The sequence below is a fragment of the Triticum aestivum genome, chromosome 4A (genome assembly GCF_018294505.1).
Source record: "Triticum aestivum cultivar Chinese Spring chromosome 4A, IWGSC CS RefSeq v2.1, whole genome shotgun sequence".
NCBI lineage: Eukaryota > Viridiplantae > Streptophyta > Magnoliopsida > Poales > Poaceae > Triticum > Triticum aestivum.
The window spans coordinates 484,279,935-484,297,932 of NC_057803.1; positions in this window are offsets into that span (position 1 = coordinate 484,279,935).

Genomic DNA, 17,998 nt, shown 5'->3' on the forward strand with positions numbered 1-17,998 from the left:
AAAGATGATATTGCAAGAATATTGTCCAGCCTAGAGATGTTTTTCCCATCGTCATTCTTTGATGTCATGGTCCATCTCACTGTGCACCTCGTCAATGAGATAAAGTATTGTGCTCCTGTGGTTCATGGGAATATTGAAGCGCTATTGTCAGAACCGAAGCCATCCAGAGGCAAGCATCCTACAAGGTTATATGCTACCTGTGATCTGTGTTTGGATTTCCACGAACAGGAGAGGATGATGCAGTAAAATAGAGATAAGTATTTCCCTCAATTATGAAACCAAGGTTATCAATCGAGTAGGAGAACCAAGCAATGCCTCATTAGCAGCACCTGCACACAAATAACAATTCCTTGCAACCCAACGTGAACAAGGGGTTGTCAATCCCTTGACGGTTACGAGCAAGATTAAATTGTATAGTTTTTCGATAGATAGATAGAACAAAAATACAAAATAAAATAAAAATGTAGCAAGGTATTTTTGGTTTTAATATATGATAGAAGATAGACCCGGGGGCCATAGTGTTAACTAGAGGCTCCTCTCTTGAAAATAGCATATGGTGGGTAAACAAATTACTATTGGGCAATTGATAGGAAAGCAAATAATTATGGCGATATCCAAGGAAGTGATCATATATAGGCATCACGTCCGAGACAAGTAGACCGAAATGATTCTGCATCTACTACTATTACTCAACACATCGACCGCTATCCAGTATGCATCTAGTGTATTAAGTTCATGGAAAAACGGAGTAACACTTTAAGCAAGATGACATGATGTAGGCAAGATAAACTCACATATGAATAAACCCCATCTTTTTACCGTTAATAGCAACGATACATACGTGGCATGTCCCCTTCTGTCACTAGGATTGAGCACCGTAAGATTGAACCCATTACAAAGCACATCTTCCTATTGCAAGACAAATCAATCTAGTTGGCCAAACCAAACCAATAAACCGGAGAAGAAATACGAGGATATAGTAATCATGCATAAAAGAGTACAGAGAAAACTCAAATAATATTCACAGATAGATCTAATCATAAACCACAATTCATCATATCCCAACAAACACACCGCAAAAAGTCATTACATTCAATAGATCTCTAAGAACACCAAGGAGAACATTGTATTGAAGATCAAATAGAGAGAAGAAGCCATCTAGCTACTGACTATGGACCCGTAGGTCTGTGGTAAACTACTAACGCATCATCAGAAGGGCAACAAGGTTAATGTAGAGACCCTCTGTGATCGATTCACTCTCCGACAGAGTATCGGAGAAGGCCTCCAAATGGGATCTCATGGTTCTGGAACTTGCGGCGATGGAAAAAGTATTTTGGGTGTGTCCTTGATGTCACGGGAATATTTGAGTATTTATAGAGGTGGAATTAGGGTTGGATGTTCCACGAGGGGCCCACAAGCATGCCCCCCTAGGGCTTGTCGCTCCCTCATTGCTCTTCTGGCCTCCTCCCAAACCTTCTAGGGTCATTTCTGGTCCAGGAAAAAATAATCCAAAATTTTTTCTCCCTTTGAACTTTGTTTGATATTGATTTTCTGAAAAACCAAAAACATGCAAAAAATTAGCAACTGGCATTGGGCACTAAGTTAATAGGTTAGTCCCAAAAATGATATATAATTGCATATAATGACATATAAAACATCCAAGATTGATACTATAATAGCATGGAACAATAAAAAAGTTGTAGATACGTTGGAGACGTATCAAGCATCCCCATGCTCAATTCCTGCTCGTCCTCGAGTAGGTAAATGATAAAAACAGAATTTTTGATGTCGAATGCTACCTATCATATTCATCATATAATCTTTTCTTTCGCAGCATGGATATTTAGACTTGAGTGATTCAAAGCAATAGTCTATAATTTGACATGAAAACATCAATACTCAAGTATACCAACAAGCAACCACGTCTTTCAAAATATTGACACCAAAGAAAGTTATCCCTAGCTCATTATGCTCAGTCATTGACCCATTCATGAAACACACTCAACATTAGCTACAGCCAATGCACAAATATGACAATAGTCTTCTCTAGTTGGTGCTTTATAAGAGAAGATGAAAACTCAAATAAAAATAAAAATTGCATAAAAGTAAATAGAAAGACCCTTCGTAGAGGGAAGCAGAGATTTGAAGATGCGCCAGAGCTCAAAGCTTAAATTAGAGATAAAATTATTTTGAGAGGCATGCTTTCCCTGTCAACGAAAACAATCGAAAATTCCCAATATCTTCCGTGCTACACAAATTATAGGCGGTTCCCAAATAGAAAGTAAAGTTTATTTTCTTTCCACCATTCTTTCACAATCCATGGCTAGCCGTATCCACAAGTGTCTTCCATACCAACACTTTTCAAGGAATTTATTATTATTATTATTATTTATTCATTTCGAGACTGGGCATCCCTATTACCTGCCACACTCCCATTCAATGACAAGTGAATAAACACTTATAGTGAGAATAACATACCTAGCATGGAAAATATTGACCACCCCCTGCCGCTTCATGAGCAGTACGAGCACACAAAATGGAAATTCATTTTGAAAAATTAGAGTTGGCACATGCAAATTTACTTGGAATGGCATGTAAATACCACATATATGTAGGTATGATGGACTCATTTGGCACAACTTTAGGTTTACGGAATTGGATGCACAAGGAGTATTTCCGCTTAGTACAAGTGGAAACTAGCAAATAGATTGAGAAGCGGCCAACCAAAGAATGAAAACGGTCATAAACATGCATTGAACATAACTAACACTGAACAATGCACCATAAGTAGGATGTAACTTCGTTACATAACTATTGACTTTACGTGCATGCACAGGAATCACAAACCTTAACACCAATATTATTACTAAAACACAATTACTCAGTAGAATAACTCACATATTATCATCTTCATGAAGGAAATATTCCCTAGAGGCAATAAGAAAGTTGTTATTTATATTTCCTTATATCATGATAAATGCTTATTATTCATGCTAGAATTGTATTAACCAGAAACTTAGTACATGTGTGAATACATAGACAAACAGAGTGTCACTAGTATGCCTCTACTTGACTAGCTCGTTAATCAAAGATGGTTAAGTTTCCTAGCCATGGACAAAGAGTTGTCATTAGAGGAACGGGATCACATCATTAGAGAATGATGTGATTTACTTGACCCATCTGTTAGCTTAGCACGATGATCGTTTAGTTTACTGCTATTGCTTTCTCCATAACTTATACATGTTCCTATGACTATGAGATTATGCAACTCCCGAATACCGGAGGAACACTTAGTGTGCTATCAAACATCACAATGTAACTGGGTGACTATAAAGATGCTCTATAGGTGTCTCCGATGGTGTTTGTTGAGTTGGCATATATCGAGATTAGGATTTGTCATTCTGTGTATCGGAGAGGTATCTCTAGGCCCTCTCGGTAACGCCCATCACTATAAGCCTTGCAAGCAATGTGACTAATGAATTAGTTACGGGATGTTGCATTATATAACGAGTAAAGAGACTTGCTGGTAACATGATTGAATTAGGTATTGAGATACCGACGATCTAATCTCGGGCAAGTAACATACCGATGACAAAGGGAACAACATATGCTGTTATGCGGTTTGACCGATAAAGATCTTTGGAGAATATGTAGGAACCAATATGAGCATCCATGTTCCGCTATTAGTTATTGACCGGAGACGTGTCTCGGTCATGTCTACATAGTTCTCGAACCCATAGGGTTCGCACGCTTAACGTTCGGTGATGATCGGTATTATGAGTTTATGTGTTTTGATGTACCGAAGGTTGTTCGGAGTCCCGGATATGATCACGGACATGACGAGGAGTCTCGAAATGGTCGAGACATAAAGATTGATATATTGGACGGCTATATTCGGACACCGGAAGTGTTCCGGGTGATTTCGGAGAAAACCGGAGTGCCGGAGGGTTACCAGACCCCCCCAGGGGGGAACTAGTGGGCCTAGATGGGCCTTAGTGGAGAGAGAGGGGCTGCCAGGGCAGGCCGCACGCCCCCTCCCCCTTGAGTCCGAATTGGACTAGGAGGGGGGTGGCGCGCCCCCTTTCCTTCACCTCTCCCACTCGTTCTTTCCCCCTCCTAGTAGGACTAGGAAAGAAGGAATCCTACTCCTACTAGGAGGAGAATTCCTCCCCTCCTTGGAGCGCCCTAGGGCCAACCGGACTCCCCCCTTGCTCCTTTATATACGGGGGCAGGGGCACAGTAGAACAGAACAAACAACGGTCTTAGCCCTGCGCCGGTAACTTCATCATCACCGTCTTCACGCCGTCATGCTGACGAAGTTCTCCCTCGACACTCAGCTGGATCTAAAGTTCGCGGAACATCACCGAGCTGAACGTGTGTAGATCGCGGAGGTTCCATATTTTCGGTGCTAGTATCGGTCGGATCGTGAAGACATTCGACTACATCAACCGCGTTGTCATAACGCTTCCGCTTACGGTCTACGAGGGTACTTGGACAACACTCTTCCCTCTCGTTGCTATGCATCACCTAGATAGATCTTGCGTGTGCGTAGGAATTTTTTTTGAAATTACTGTGTTCCCCAGACAGTGGCATCCGTGCCAGGTCTATGCGTAGATGTTATATGCATGAGTAGAACACAAAGAAGTTGTGGGCGTGGGTATATACATATTGCTTGCCATCACTACTTGATTCTTGATTCAGCGGTATTGTTGGATGAAGAGGCTCAGACCGACATTACGCGTATGCTTACGCGAGACTGGTTCTACCGATGTGCTTCACACGCAGGTGGCTAGTGGGTGTCAGTTTCTCCAACTTTAGTTGAATCGGATTCAACGAACAGGGTTCTTTCTGAAGATCAAAAAGCAATCACTATACCGCATTGTGGTTTTTGATGCGTAGGTAAGAACGGTTCTTGCTCAGCCCATAGTAGCCACGTAAAACTTGCAACAACAGAGTAGAGGACGTCTAACGGACATATAAATTGTTTTTGCAGGGCATGTTGTGATGTGATATGGTAAAGACATGATGCTAAATTTTATTGTATGAGATGATCATGTTTTGTAACAGAGTTATCGGCAACTGGCAGGAGCCATATGGTTGTCGCTTTATTGTATGAACTGCAATCGCCATCTAATTGCTTTACTTAATCACTAAGCGGTGGCGATAGTCGTAGAAGCAATAGTTGGCGAGACGACAACGATGCTTCGATGGAGATCAAGGTGTCAAGCCGGTGACGGTGGCGATCATGACGATGCTTTGGAGATGGAGATCAAAGGCACAAGATGATGATGGCCATATCATATCACTTATATTGATTGCATGTGATGTTTATCCTTTATGCATCTTATTTTGCTTAGTTCAGCGGTAGCATTATAAGATGATCTCTCACTAAATTTCAAGGTATAAGTGTTCTCTGATAACCCGCAAGTATAGGGGATCGCAACAGTTTTCGAGGGTAAAGTATTCAACCCAAATTTATTGATTCGACACAAGGGGAGCCAAAGAATACTCTGAAGTATTAGCAGCTGAGTTGTCAATTCAACCACACCTGGAAACTTAGTATCCGCAGCAAAGTGTTTAGTAGCAAAGTAATATGATAGTAGTGCTAACGGTAGCAAAGGTAACAGTAGTAAAAGTAATGTTTTTCGTATTTTGTAGTGATGACAGCAATAGCAATGGGAAAGTAAATAAGCGAAGAACAATATATGGAAAGCTCGTAGGCAATGGATCAGTGATGGAGAATTATGTCAGATGCGGTTCATCATGTAACAGTCATAACCTAGGGTGACACAGAACTAGCTCCAGTTCATCAATGTAATGTAGGCATGTATTCCGAATATAGTCATACGTGCTTATGGAAAAGAACTTGCATGAAATCTTTTGTCCTACCCTCCCGTGGAAGTGGGGTCCTTACGGAAACTAAGGGATATTAAGGCCTCCTCTTAATAGAGTACCGGAACAAAGCATTGACACATAGTGAATACATGAACTCCTCAAACTACGGTCATCACCGGTAAGTATCCCGATTATTGTCACTTCGGAGTTAACGGATCATAACACATAATAGGTGACTATAGACTTGCAAGATAGGATCAAGAACACTCATATATTGATGAAAACATAATAGGTTCAGATCTGAAATCATGGCACTCGGGCCCTAGTGACAATCATTAAGCATGGCAAATTCATAGCAACATCAATTTCATAACATAGTGGATACTAGGGATCAAACCCTAACAAAACTAACTCGATTACATGATAGATCCCATCAAACCCATCACCGTCCAGCAAGCCTACGATGGAATTACTCACGCACGGCAGAGAGCATCATGAAATTGGTGATGGAGGATGGTTTATGATGACGATGGCGACGGATTCCCCTCTCCGGAGCCCCGAACAGACTCCAGGTCAGCCCTCCCGAGAGGTTTTAGGGCTTGGCGGCGGCTCCATATCGTAAAACGCGATGAATTCTTCTCTCTGATTTTTTTTCTCCCTGAAACACAATATATAGAGTTGGAGTTGGAGTCAGAGGAGCTCCAGGGGGCCCACGAGGTAGGGGGCGCACCCTAGGGGGGTAGGCGCGTCCCCCACTCTTGTGGACAGGTGGTGGGGCCCCTGGCCATCATCTTTTGCAGGAATTTTTTATATTTTCCAAAAAGTTGCTCCGTGAAGTTTCAGGTCATTCCAAGAACGTTTGCTTCTGCACATAAATAACACCATGGTAATTCTGCTGAAAACAACGTCAGTCTGGGTTAGTTCCATTCAAATCATGCAAGTTAGAGTCCAAAACAAGGGTAAAGTGTCTGGAAAAGTAGATACGACGGAGACGTATCAACTCCCCCAAGCTTAAACCTTTGCTTGTCCTCAAGCAATTCAGTTGACAAACTGAAAGTGATAAAGAAAAACTTTTACAAACTCTGTTTGCTCTTGTTGTTGTAAATATGTAAAGCCAGCATTCAAGTTTTCAGCAAAGATTATAACTAACCACATCCGCAATAATGCTTAGATCTCAAGTTTACTCATATCAATCGCATAATCAACTAGCGAGCAATAATAATAAATCTCGGATAACAACACTTTCTCAAAAGAATCATAATATGATATAACAAGATGGTATCTCGCTAGCCCTTTCTGAGACCGCAAAACATAAATGCAGAGCACCTTTAAAGACTAAGGACTGACTAGACATTGTAATTCATGGTAAAAGAGAACCAGTCAAGTCATACTCAATGTAAACTAACAATAATGAATGCAAATGACAGCGGTGCTCTCCAACTGGTGCTTTTTAATAAGAAGATGATGATTCGGCATAAAAGTAAATAGATAGGCCCTTCACAGAGGGAAGCAGGGATTTGTAGAGGTGCCAGAGCTCGGTTTTGAAATAGAGATGAATAATATTTTGAGCGGTATACTTTCATTGTCAACATAACAACCAAGAGATGGCGATATCTTCCATGCTACACACATTATAGGCGGTTCCCAAACAGAATGGTAAAGTTTATACTCCCCCTTCCACCAACAAGCATCAATCCATGGCTTGCTCGAAACAACGAGTGCCTCCAACTAACAAGAGTCCCAGGGGGAGTTTTGTTTGCAAATATTTTGATTTAGTTTGCATAAAGCATGGGACTGGGCATCCTGGTGACCAGCCATTTATCTCGTGAGTGAGGAGCGGAGTCCACTCCTCTTGAGAATAACCCGCCTAACATGGAAGATACGGACAGCCCTAGTTGATACATGAGCTATTCGAGCATACAAAACAGAATATTTATTTGAAGGTTTAGAGTTTGGCACATACAAATTTACTTGGAACGACAGGTAGATACGGTATATACGTAGGTATGGTGGACTCATATGGAATAACTTTGGGGTTTATGGAATTGGATGCACAAGCAGTATTCCCGCTTAGTACAGGTGAAGGCTAGCAAAAGACTGGGAAGCGACCAGCTAGAGAGCGACAACAGTCATGAACATGCATTAAAATTAATCAACACTGAGTGCAAGCATGAGTAGGATATAATCCACCATGAACATAAATATCGTGAAGGCTATGTTGATTTTGTTTCAACTACATGCGTGAACATGTGCCAAGTCAAGTCACTTAAATCATTCAGAGAAGGATACCACCCTATCATACCACATCATAACCATTTCAATAGCATGTTGGCACGCAGGGTAAATCATTATAACTCATAGCTAATCAAGCATGGCACAAGAACTATGATCTCTAGTTGTCGTTGCAAACATGTTTGTTCATAATAGGCCGAATCAGGAACGATGAACTAATCATATTTACAAAAACAAAAGAGGTCGAGTTCATTCCAGCCTTTCTCATCTCAGTCAGTCCATCATATATCGTCATAATTGCCTTTCACTTGCACGACCGAACGATGTGAATAATAATAATAGTGCACGTGCATTGGACTAAGCTGGAATCTGCAAGCATTCAATAAACAGGAGATGACAAGGAAATATGGGCTCTTTTGTCAGATCATCAATAATGTATAAAAGAGCCACTTCAACAATTTAATTATGGTCTTCTCCTATCGACCCCCAAAGGAAAGAAAAGAAATAAACTATTTACATGGGAAAGCTCCCAACAAGCAAAAGAAGAACATGAAATATTTTTGGGTTTTCTTTTTAATTACTACTACAAGCATGGAAATTAAAACTAGCTAAAAGCTACAACTAGTTTTTTTGGTTTTTCTTAAGGTTTATTAAACACACAAGAAGAAAGCATAAAAAGGAAATAAACTAGCATGGATGATACAAATGAAAAAGTATGAGCACCGACATCTAGCAATGAGTGTGTGAACATAAATGTAATGTCGGTGGGAAATACTTACACCCCCAAGCTTAGGCTTTTGGTCTAAGTTGGTCTATGGCCACGGCTGGCCTGGCGGATATCCATAATAGTAGCTGGGGTCGTACTGAGAAGAAGAAAAGACTCTAATTGCCACTGGCTGGCGATCATCTCCGGATCCCACTGGTAATTAGAGTATTGTGAAGGATCAACTTGAGGTTCTGGCTCTGGCTCCATGGCTGGTGCAGGGTTCCGGTAGGCATGAATAGCCTTCAAGGGAACAAGGTACTGGCCTGCAGATAAATCAAACAAAGAAGGAGCAGGCAGGGTAATAGTCTCAGGATGATGTTTATCAAAGAACAATTTGTATTTAAGCTCTCCTTCCCTATTCTTAACAATAAAATCATGTGCCACCATACTTTTACAATCTAAATAAACACGAGGCATCACTTTTTCTTCCTTCTCATAATGCCTAATAGGTATGTTAAAATGTGCAGCTAGGCGTGAAGCATAGATGCCTCCAAAGATGGGGCCCTTGGTACAGTTCAGACTTAACCGTTTAGCAATAATGCCGCCCATACTAGCAGAGTTATCACCGTATCAACCATGGAGCAAAATAATAATATCAGGGATACTAAGGTTTCCACAGTTTCCGCGACCAATTAAACAACGACTAGCAAATAATGCAAAATAGCATAAAACAGGGAAATGTATGCTAGTGATTCGTGCATCAGAAACCTTCCTTGTTTCCCCTACAGTGATAGTATCAGTGAACCCGTCCACATCCTCGCGATGTGCTTCCTTTGTCTTGCCCTCGAAAGGGTCCAAACAAACCCGACAAAAATCATAAAGTGACATCTCCTTATGCTCATTATATAAATAAAACTCCACCGTAGGTGGTGAGCTCCAATAATGGAAATGAAAGTTTTGCACAAAGATATTTGTGAGTAAGAGATACTGATCGCATTGGTCGTGGAGGAAAGCGGTGAGGCCTGCATTCTTAGCCAATTCATGAAAATCTTCATAAATCCCGGCTGCCCTCAAGAAATCATCGGAAGGCCATTCACACGCCCGAGCCTCCGTGGTGCGAGGCAGATTATACTTAGGCTTCGGTGCCTTTTCCTTCGAGCTTCGGCTCGATGAACCCCTCAAAAGTCTCTTCATCATTTTCTGAAAAATTCTGAAATTTTTAGTAACCCAAAATAAAAGTAAACCAAACTCAATAATATTGATGGCAACTACTCCTACAAATGCCTAGGGCCTATATTATGCATCAAAACTACTTTTGACCATATAAATTTGACATGCAAGCTCAAGAACAGGGTCACCTAAGCAGCAAAAATTTGCAATGAATAAAGCACTAGAACAAAAACTAATTGGACCAATGGAGGAGTCACATACCAAGGAACAATCTCCCCAAGCAGTTTTGTGAGAGGTGCTTTGAGCAAGGAGATCGAAAATGGAAGCAAAATGAGCTTGGACTCGGGTTTGAGCTGGATATTCAGGTTTGGGGAGGAAGAAGGAGTGTGTGGGTGAAAGGATAAGTGGAGGAGGGCCATCGTGGGCCCACGAGGCAGGGGGCGCGCCCAGGGGGGTAGGGCATGCCCTCCACCCTCGTGGGCAGGTGGTTGAACCCCATGTTGTGTTCTCAGCCAAATATTCTCAAATATTCTAGAAAAAATCATATTTAAATTTCAGGGCATTTGGAGAACTTTTATTTTCGGGGTATTTTTATATTGCACGGATAATCAAATAACAGACAGAAAAATATTTATTTTTATTTTATTTTATATAAATAACAGAAAGTAAAAGTGGACTACAGAAGGTAGTGCCTTCTAGTTTCATCCATCTCATGATCATCAAAAGTAATCCACTAACAAGGTTGATCAAGTCTTGTTAACGAACTCATTCCGAATAACATGGAACCGGAGAAATTTCAAATAACACTATGTTACCTCAACAGGGATATGCACATCCCCGATAATAAGAATATCATATTTCTTCTTGACAGTAGGAAGAGGAAATTCAAAACCTCCAAATATAATCGATGGAATTTTTCCAATAGAGTTGATACTATGAACTTGAGGTTGTTTCCTCGGAAAGTGTACCGTAAGCTCATTACCATTAACATGAAAAGTGACATTGCCTTTAGTGCAATCAATAATAGCCCCTGCAGTATTCAAAAAGGGTCTTCCAAGAATAATATACATACAATCGTCCTCGGGAATATCAAGAATAACAAAGTCCGTTAAAATAGTAACGTTTGCAACTACAATAGGCACATCCTCACAAATACTAACGGGTATAGCAGTTGATTTATCGGCCATTTGCAAAGATATTTCGGTTGGTGTCAACTTATTCAAATAAAGTCTACGATATAAAGAGACAGGCATAACACTAACACCGGCTCCAAGATCACATAAAGCAGTTTTAACATAGTTTCTTTTAATGGAGCATGGTATAGTGGGTACTCCTGGATCTCCAAGTTTCTTTGGTATTCCACCTTTAAAAGTATAATTAGCAAGCATGGTGGAAATTTCAGCTTCGGGTATCTTTATCTTATTTGTAACAATATCTTTCATGTACTTAGCATAAGGATTCATTTTAAGCATATCAGTTAATCGCATACGCAAAAAGATAGGTCTAATCATTTCAGCAAAGCGCTCAAAATCCTCATCATCCTTTTTCTTGGATGGTTTGGGAGGAAAAGGCATGGGTTTCTGAACCCATGGTTCTGTTTCTTTACCATGTTTCCTAGCAACAAAATCTTTCTTATCATAACGTTATATCTTTGATTGTCGGTTATCAAGATCAACAGTAGGTTCAATTTCTACATCATTATCATTGCTAGGTTGAGCATCATCATGAACATTATTATTAACATTATCACTAGTTTCAGGTTCATTACCAGATTGAGTTTCAGCATCAGAAATAAAAATATCATTTGGATTCTCAGGTGGTTCAATAACAGGTTCACTAGAAGCATGCAAAGTCCTATCATTTTTCTTTTTCTTCCTTTTAGAAGGACTAGGTGCGTCTATATTATTTCTCTGAGAATCTTGCTCAATTCTCTTAGGGTGGCCTTCAGGATGCAAAGGTTCCCGAGTCATTCTACCACCTCTAGTCATAACTCTAACAGCATTATCATTATTCTTGCTATTTAATTTATTGAGCAAATCATTTTGAGCTTTAAGTACTTGTTCTACTTGAGTGGTAACCATAGAAGCATGTTTACTAATAAGTTTAAGTTCACCTTTGACATTAGCCATATAATCACCCAAGTGTTCAAGCATATTTGAATTGTATTTCAATTGTCTACCAAAATAAGCATTAAAATCTTCTTGCTTAGCCATAAATTTATCGAACTCATCTAAGCGTGGGCTAGCAAATTTAGTAAACGGGATTTCAGCTCTATCATATATTCATATCTATAGAGAGAGTTTACCTTTACTACCTGTGTCGGGTTATCAAGACAATGAGTTTCTTCAATAGGTAATGGATTAAGATCATATGTTTCTTCAACAGGCGGTAAATTAAGACCGTGTATTTCTTCAATAGGAGGTAAATTCTTAACATCTTCAGCTTTAATACCTTTTTTCTTTCACAGATTTCTTTGCCTCTTGCATATCTTCAAGACTGAGAAATAGAATACCCCTCTTCTTCGGAGTTGGTTTAGGAATAGGCTCAGGAATTGGCTCCGGAGGTGTGCAATTATTTTCATTTGTCAACATATTATTCAATAGAATTTCAGCTTCATCTGGTGTTCTTTCCCTGAAAACAGAACCAGCACAACTATCCAGGTAATCTCTGGAAGCATCGGTTAGTCCATTATAAAAGATATCAAGTATTTCATTTTTCTTAAGAGGATGATCAGGCAAAGCATTAAGTAATTGGAGAAGCCTCGCCCAAGCTTGTGGGAGACTCTCTGCTTCAATTTGCACAAAATTATATATATCCCTTAAAGCAGCTTGTTTCCTATGAGCAGGGAGATATTTAGCAGAGAAGTAATAAATCATATCCTGGGGACTACACACACAACCAGGATCAAGAGAATTAAACCATATCTTAGCATCACCCTTTAATGAGAACAGAAATATTTTAAGGATATAAAAGTAACGAGTTCTCTCATCAGTAGTGAATAGGGTGGCTATATCATTTAATTTAGTAAGATGTGCCACAACAGTTTCAGATTCATAGCCATGAAAAGGATCAGATTCAACCAAAGTAATTATATCAGGATCAACAGAGAATTCATAATCCTTGTCGGTAACACAGATAGGTGAAGTAGCAAAAGCAGGGTCAGGTTTCATCCTAGCATTTAGATATTGCTTATTCCATTTAGCTAATAACCTCTTGAGTTCGTGTCTATCCTTGCAAGCTAAAATAGCTAAAGAAGCTTCTTTATCAAAAACATAACCCTTGGGAATAACAGGCATGTCTTCATCATCAATTTCATCAGTATTATCAGATTCAACATTTTCAATCTCTCTAGCCCTAGCAAGTTGTTCATCAAGAAATTCACCAAGTGGCACAGTAGTATCAAGCATAGAAGTAGTTTCGTCATAAGTATCATGCATAGCAGAAGTGGCATCATCAATAACATGTAACATATCAGAACGAATAGCAGAAGCAGGTTTAGGTGTCGCAAGCTTACTCAAAATAGAAGGTGAATCAAGTGCAGAGCTAGATGGCAGTTCCTTACCTCCCCTCGTAGTTGAGGGATAAATCTTGGTTCTTGATCTTTCAAGTTCTTCATAGCGATAAGCAGATATAAATCCCAAGTGACTCAAAAAATAGAGTTATGCTCCCCGGCAACGGCGCCAGAAAATAGTCTTGATAACCCGCAAGTATAGGGGATCGCAACAGTTTTCGAGGGTAAAGTATTCAACCCAAATTTATTGATTCGACACAAGGGGAGCCAAAGAATACTCTCAAGTATTAGCAGCTGAGTTGTCAATTCAACCACACCTGGAAACTTAGTATCTGCAGCAAAGTGTTTAGTAGCAAAGTAATATGATAGTACTGGTAACGGTATCAAAAGGTAACAGTAGTAAAAGTAATGTCTTTGGTATTTTGTAGTGATGATAGCAATAGCAATGGGAAAGTAAATAAGCGAAGAACAATATATGGAAAGCTCGTAGACAATGGATCAGTGATGGAGAATTATGCCTGTCGTGGTATTCTCACGGGGGGCTTGCAAGTCGACAGATGCCACAAGGGCTTAGTGTGAGGGTAAGACTGCTGCTGATAGGACCAAGAGCGGGTATGCGAGTAGCACGCGCTAGTTTACCCAGGTTCGGGGCTCTCCGGAGAGATAACACCCCTACTCCTGCATGTCTGAGTATATCTGGTATATCTATACAAAGTGCTCCTGAAGCTGTATCTGAGATCAGTGCCAAGTGCATCTGACTTGGTATATGCATATGGGCACAAGTGTATGCTTGGCTGTGGGTGAATGGATGTATGGATGTACGTGTGAGCTAGCTAGCTATCTTGCTAGCTAGCATGCTTGCGTGAGAGGGTGACTCCCCTGGATGGATGGATGGATGGATGGAACTAGCTTATATAGTGGTAGGCATGGGTGGTGGTAGCGTTGGTTGTAAGCTACCTTGGTAGCTTACGAACCAAGCTATGTAATGGCATGGGCTAGGCATGGCGCATGTCATGCTTGTCCCCTGGGTCACTTCATAAATAGTGCCAGGGGACAAGTGACACCGTACATGATGGCGTCGTGGTACAGCTGTCTCGTCCGAGGTATGGCCGTCTTGTCGGTGTCTTGTCGGTGTCAGGTTGGGCTACAGTCGGTAGCCGGCTGGTTGGCGCAGTCGGTAGCCGGCAGCCGGCCGGGCAGAGCAGTCGGACGGGGAGCCGGCAAGAGCAGCCGGGCAGTCAGACTGAGGGGCTTTGCTAGCCCCGATGTCTTGAAATATTGTCTTGCCGTCTTCGGGGTACCCGTGGTCAATTACTACGTCAGTAGCCCCCAAGCCTCCGGGCAACTTGGCAAAGTTGGGCGGAGGCTTTTTGGCAAGTGTTCATGGAAATGATCATGAAAAAGACAAAGTTAGTCCACGCAGATATATCAAATGTTTGCTTTTTAGCATTGCAAGTTTTATGCGGAGGCTGCCGACTCGGTTTCGTCCGAGCTCCCTTCAATCTTTTCATGTTCCTTCGCTTTTTGGCTTGTGCTCTCGCTCGCCGGACAGCCGCTTTGCAGTATGTGGCTAAGAGTGGGCCGTGAAGCGGAGTGTACAGTACTCAGAATCTGGGAGCAGATTTAACCGAGCAGATACTCATAAAGGAAACGGTCGGGTTCACCCGAACCGTTTTTCCTCCCGGACGTTTTTCACGTGGGTGGCCTCCAGCGTTCACTCTTACTAGTCGGACAGCCGCTCTGCGGTCTGTGACTAAGAGTGGGCCTTTGGTACCGCGCATGGTACTAAACCGTCTGCGGGAACTAACGTCTCAGGCCAAGCGGCCAGCCCCCGGGCCAACTCTGGCTGGCGCCGGGGCGAATAGTGATGCAACTGTAATAAAATGGGGAGATAGCCCCCGAGCACCGCTCGGGGTTATCCATGCTCTTGTGGTGTAAAAAATATGCGGGTGAGAAGCTCACACTGATTTTCGTGTAGTCGCGGTCGTTGTTGAAGACAGCCGGCACGGCTCAGCGCTCGCGGAGCACGCTGGTGCACCCGCTGGGTGCAGCCTTCGAGCCTCCGGGTGCTCGAAGGGGGGTCCCGGCCGGTCAGGCTCGACCGGCCAGGCAGTGAGGCGTCTTGCAGTGCCCCTTTTTCTTCTTTTTTTTCTCTTCTGTCGGCTTCTAGCAGCCGGACAAAACTCTTCTCTTGTTTGCAATCTTCCGTGGGGGCGCGTCTGCGCACCCACTGGGTGTAGCCCCCGAGATTCGAGCCGACTGCTGAGCAGTCAGGCCGGATCTTCTGGCAACTATCTTGTCTTCTTCTTCGTCGGGCGCGTCAGCGCACCCGCTGGGTGTAGCCCCCGAGATCTGGGCCGACTGCTGAGCAGTCGGGCCGGATCTCCCGGCAACTACTTTATCTTCTTCTTCGCGGGGGCGCGTTAGTGCACCCGCTGGATGTGTTGTCGGAGCAGGAGGCATTCCAGCCGGCTTGGCACAACTGGCAGCATGGGTCATGACTGATCGTCCGAGTGGCGAAGCAAGCGAACGAATCATTCAGACGGGTTTTTCTTTCCTTTTCTTTGTCCCAGCCGACTTCTTTTCTTTTCGGCGGTGCGCAGCCGGACTGGCTCATCGGTCAGCCAGGCAGCAAAGCGGACAGGATAACCAGGAGGTTGATCAGAGCAGTCGGCTGGACTGCAGTCCGTGCAGTCGGCCATGCACGCGGTTGTGCAAGCGGCCACGCACGCAGACGCGTATGTGAGCGTGGATCCGGCCATGCATGCTGCATGTATATGATGTTTTCTCTCTTTCTTTCTTCTTCAGCCGGCTAGGCACTCGGCTTTTTTTTTGGCACAAGTCGGCTCCATTGACTTTTTCTTTTAGCCAGCGTGGGCAACCAGCCTCTGCTTTCTTTCTTCAGTAAGGGACTCGGCCGAAGCGGAGCAGGGGAGCGAGCGCTCGTGCGCGGGGCGAGCCGGCCGCGGGGGGAGTCGGAGCCGGCTGCGGGCGGAGCGGAGGGCACGGAAGCGGCATGGTGGAGCCAGAGGCGGAGCGAGCCTGAGCCGGAGTTGGAACCGGCCGCGGGCTGAGCCGGAGTCGGAGCCGGCAGGCGCAGGGCCGCAGGAGCCAACGGCGGAGCCGGCCAGGGTGTGGGGACCCGGCGCGGCGGCGGGGACCCGACGCGGGGGCGGGCGGAGACGGCCGGGCCGGGCCGCAGGCGCGAGCCGGCGGGCGCTGGTCGGGACGCGCGGAGCCAGTGCAGAGGGCGTGGCGGTGTCGGCAGAGGAGCGTGGGGAAGGCCGGGACGCGGGCGCTAGCCGGCCAGCGCGGGAGGCCGCCGAGCGAAGCGGAGGTGACGAGCAGGACGCCGGACGGGGCCGGATCACATGGAGCCGGCGTGCGGGACGCCGGACGGGGCCGGGTCGTGCAGAACCGGCGCGTGGGAGCCGGAGGTGGCCTGGCTCGGGCAGGAGCCGGCATGCTGGAGATGGCGCGAGCGTGGCTGCGGGAAGCGGAGATGGGCGCGAAGGCGGGGCTCGAACCCATGGTTGCGGGGGTGGTGCGGGGCACTGGTGGTGGCGGCTGTGCCAGGAGGCAGCGGCTGGAGCTCCTGCGAGCTAGAGCAGAGGAGGCGCGGTTGCCGGCAGATGCGCATGCAGTAGCAGCAATGCAGGCAGAGGGGATGAGCGAGGAAGCAGCTTGGGCGGGACGAGGCAGCAGCACGGCTGGAGAGGAAGAGGCGCCGCGGGAAGCCGCCGGCGCGCGGATTGCGCGGCCCCCGGGGCGGAGGAAGCAGCCCGCAGCGACGAGCAGAGGAGGAGCAAGCCTATGGCAGTTATCTGACCAATGTCCGTCTACTATCTGATCGATATACAGGCGTTTATCCAACCTGCATATGGCTAGTGTATAGGCAATATCTGACTAATGGTTTGACCATTGTTTTAACTTGCTCTAGCTAGCTTGTATGGACGAAATGTGGAGGAGCGAAAGCGCATTCCGGTCAGAGCAAGGCACAGCGCGGAGAGGAGTAGACGCAAACCGCGTGTGGATGGTCACGGCCGACCGAAACGAGGCCCCGCACGCGGCGCGCGTGCGGACAAACGGCCGGCGTTGCGATGGTGGTGACGAAGAGGCTGACGGCGAGGACGCGCCACCCCTCGCGGCCGCTCGGGGGGCGGGTCGATGTCAAGCCCCCGAGCACTACCGGAGAGACGGCGCGACGCCGTGCGGGTGGCGATGAAGAAAAAAGGGTCCCGTCCGGACAGCGAAACCAGCAGCAGCGCAGTAGCATAGTACCGCACCATGGTGGGCGCCAACTGTCGTGGCATTCTCACGGGGGGCTTGCGAGTCGACAGATGCCACAAGGGCTTAGTGTGAGGGTAAGACTGCTGCTGATAGGACCGGAAGCGGGTATGCGAATAGCACGCGCTAGTTTACCCATGTTCGGGGCTCTCCGGAGAGATAACACCCCTACTCCTGCATGTCTGAGTATATATGGTATATCTGTACAGAATGCTCCTGGAGCTGTATCTGAGATTAGTGCCAAGTGCATCTGACTT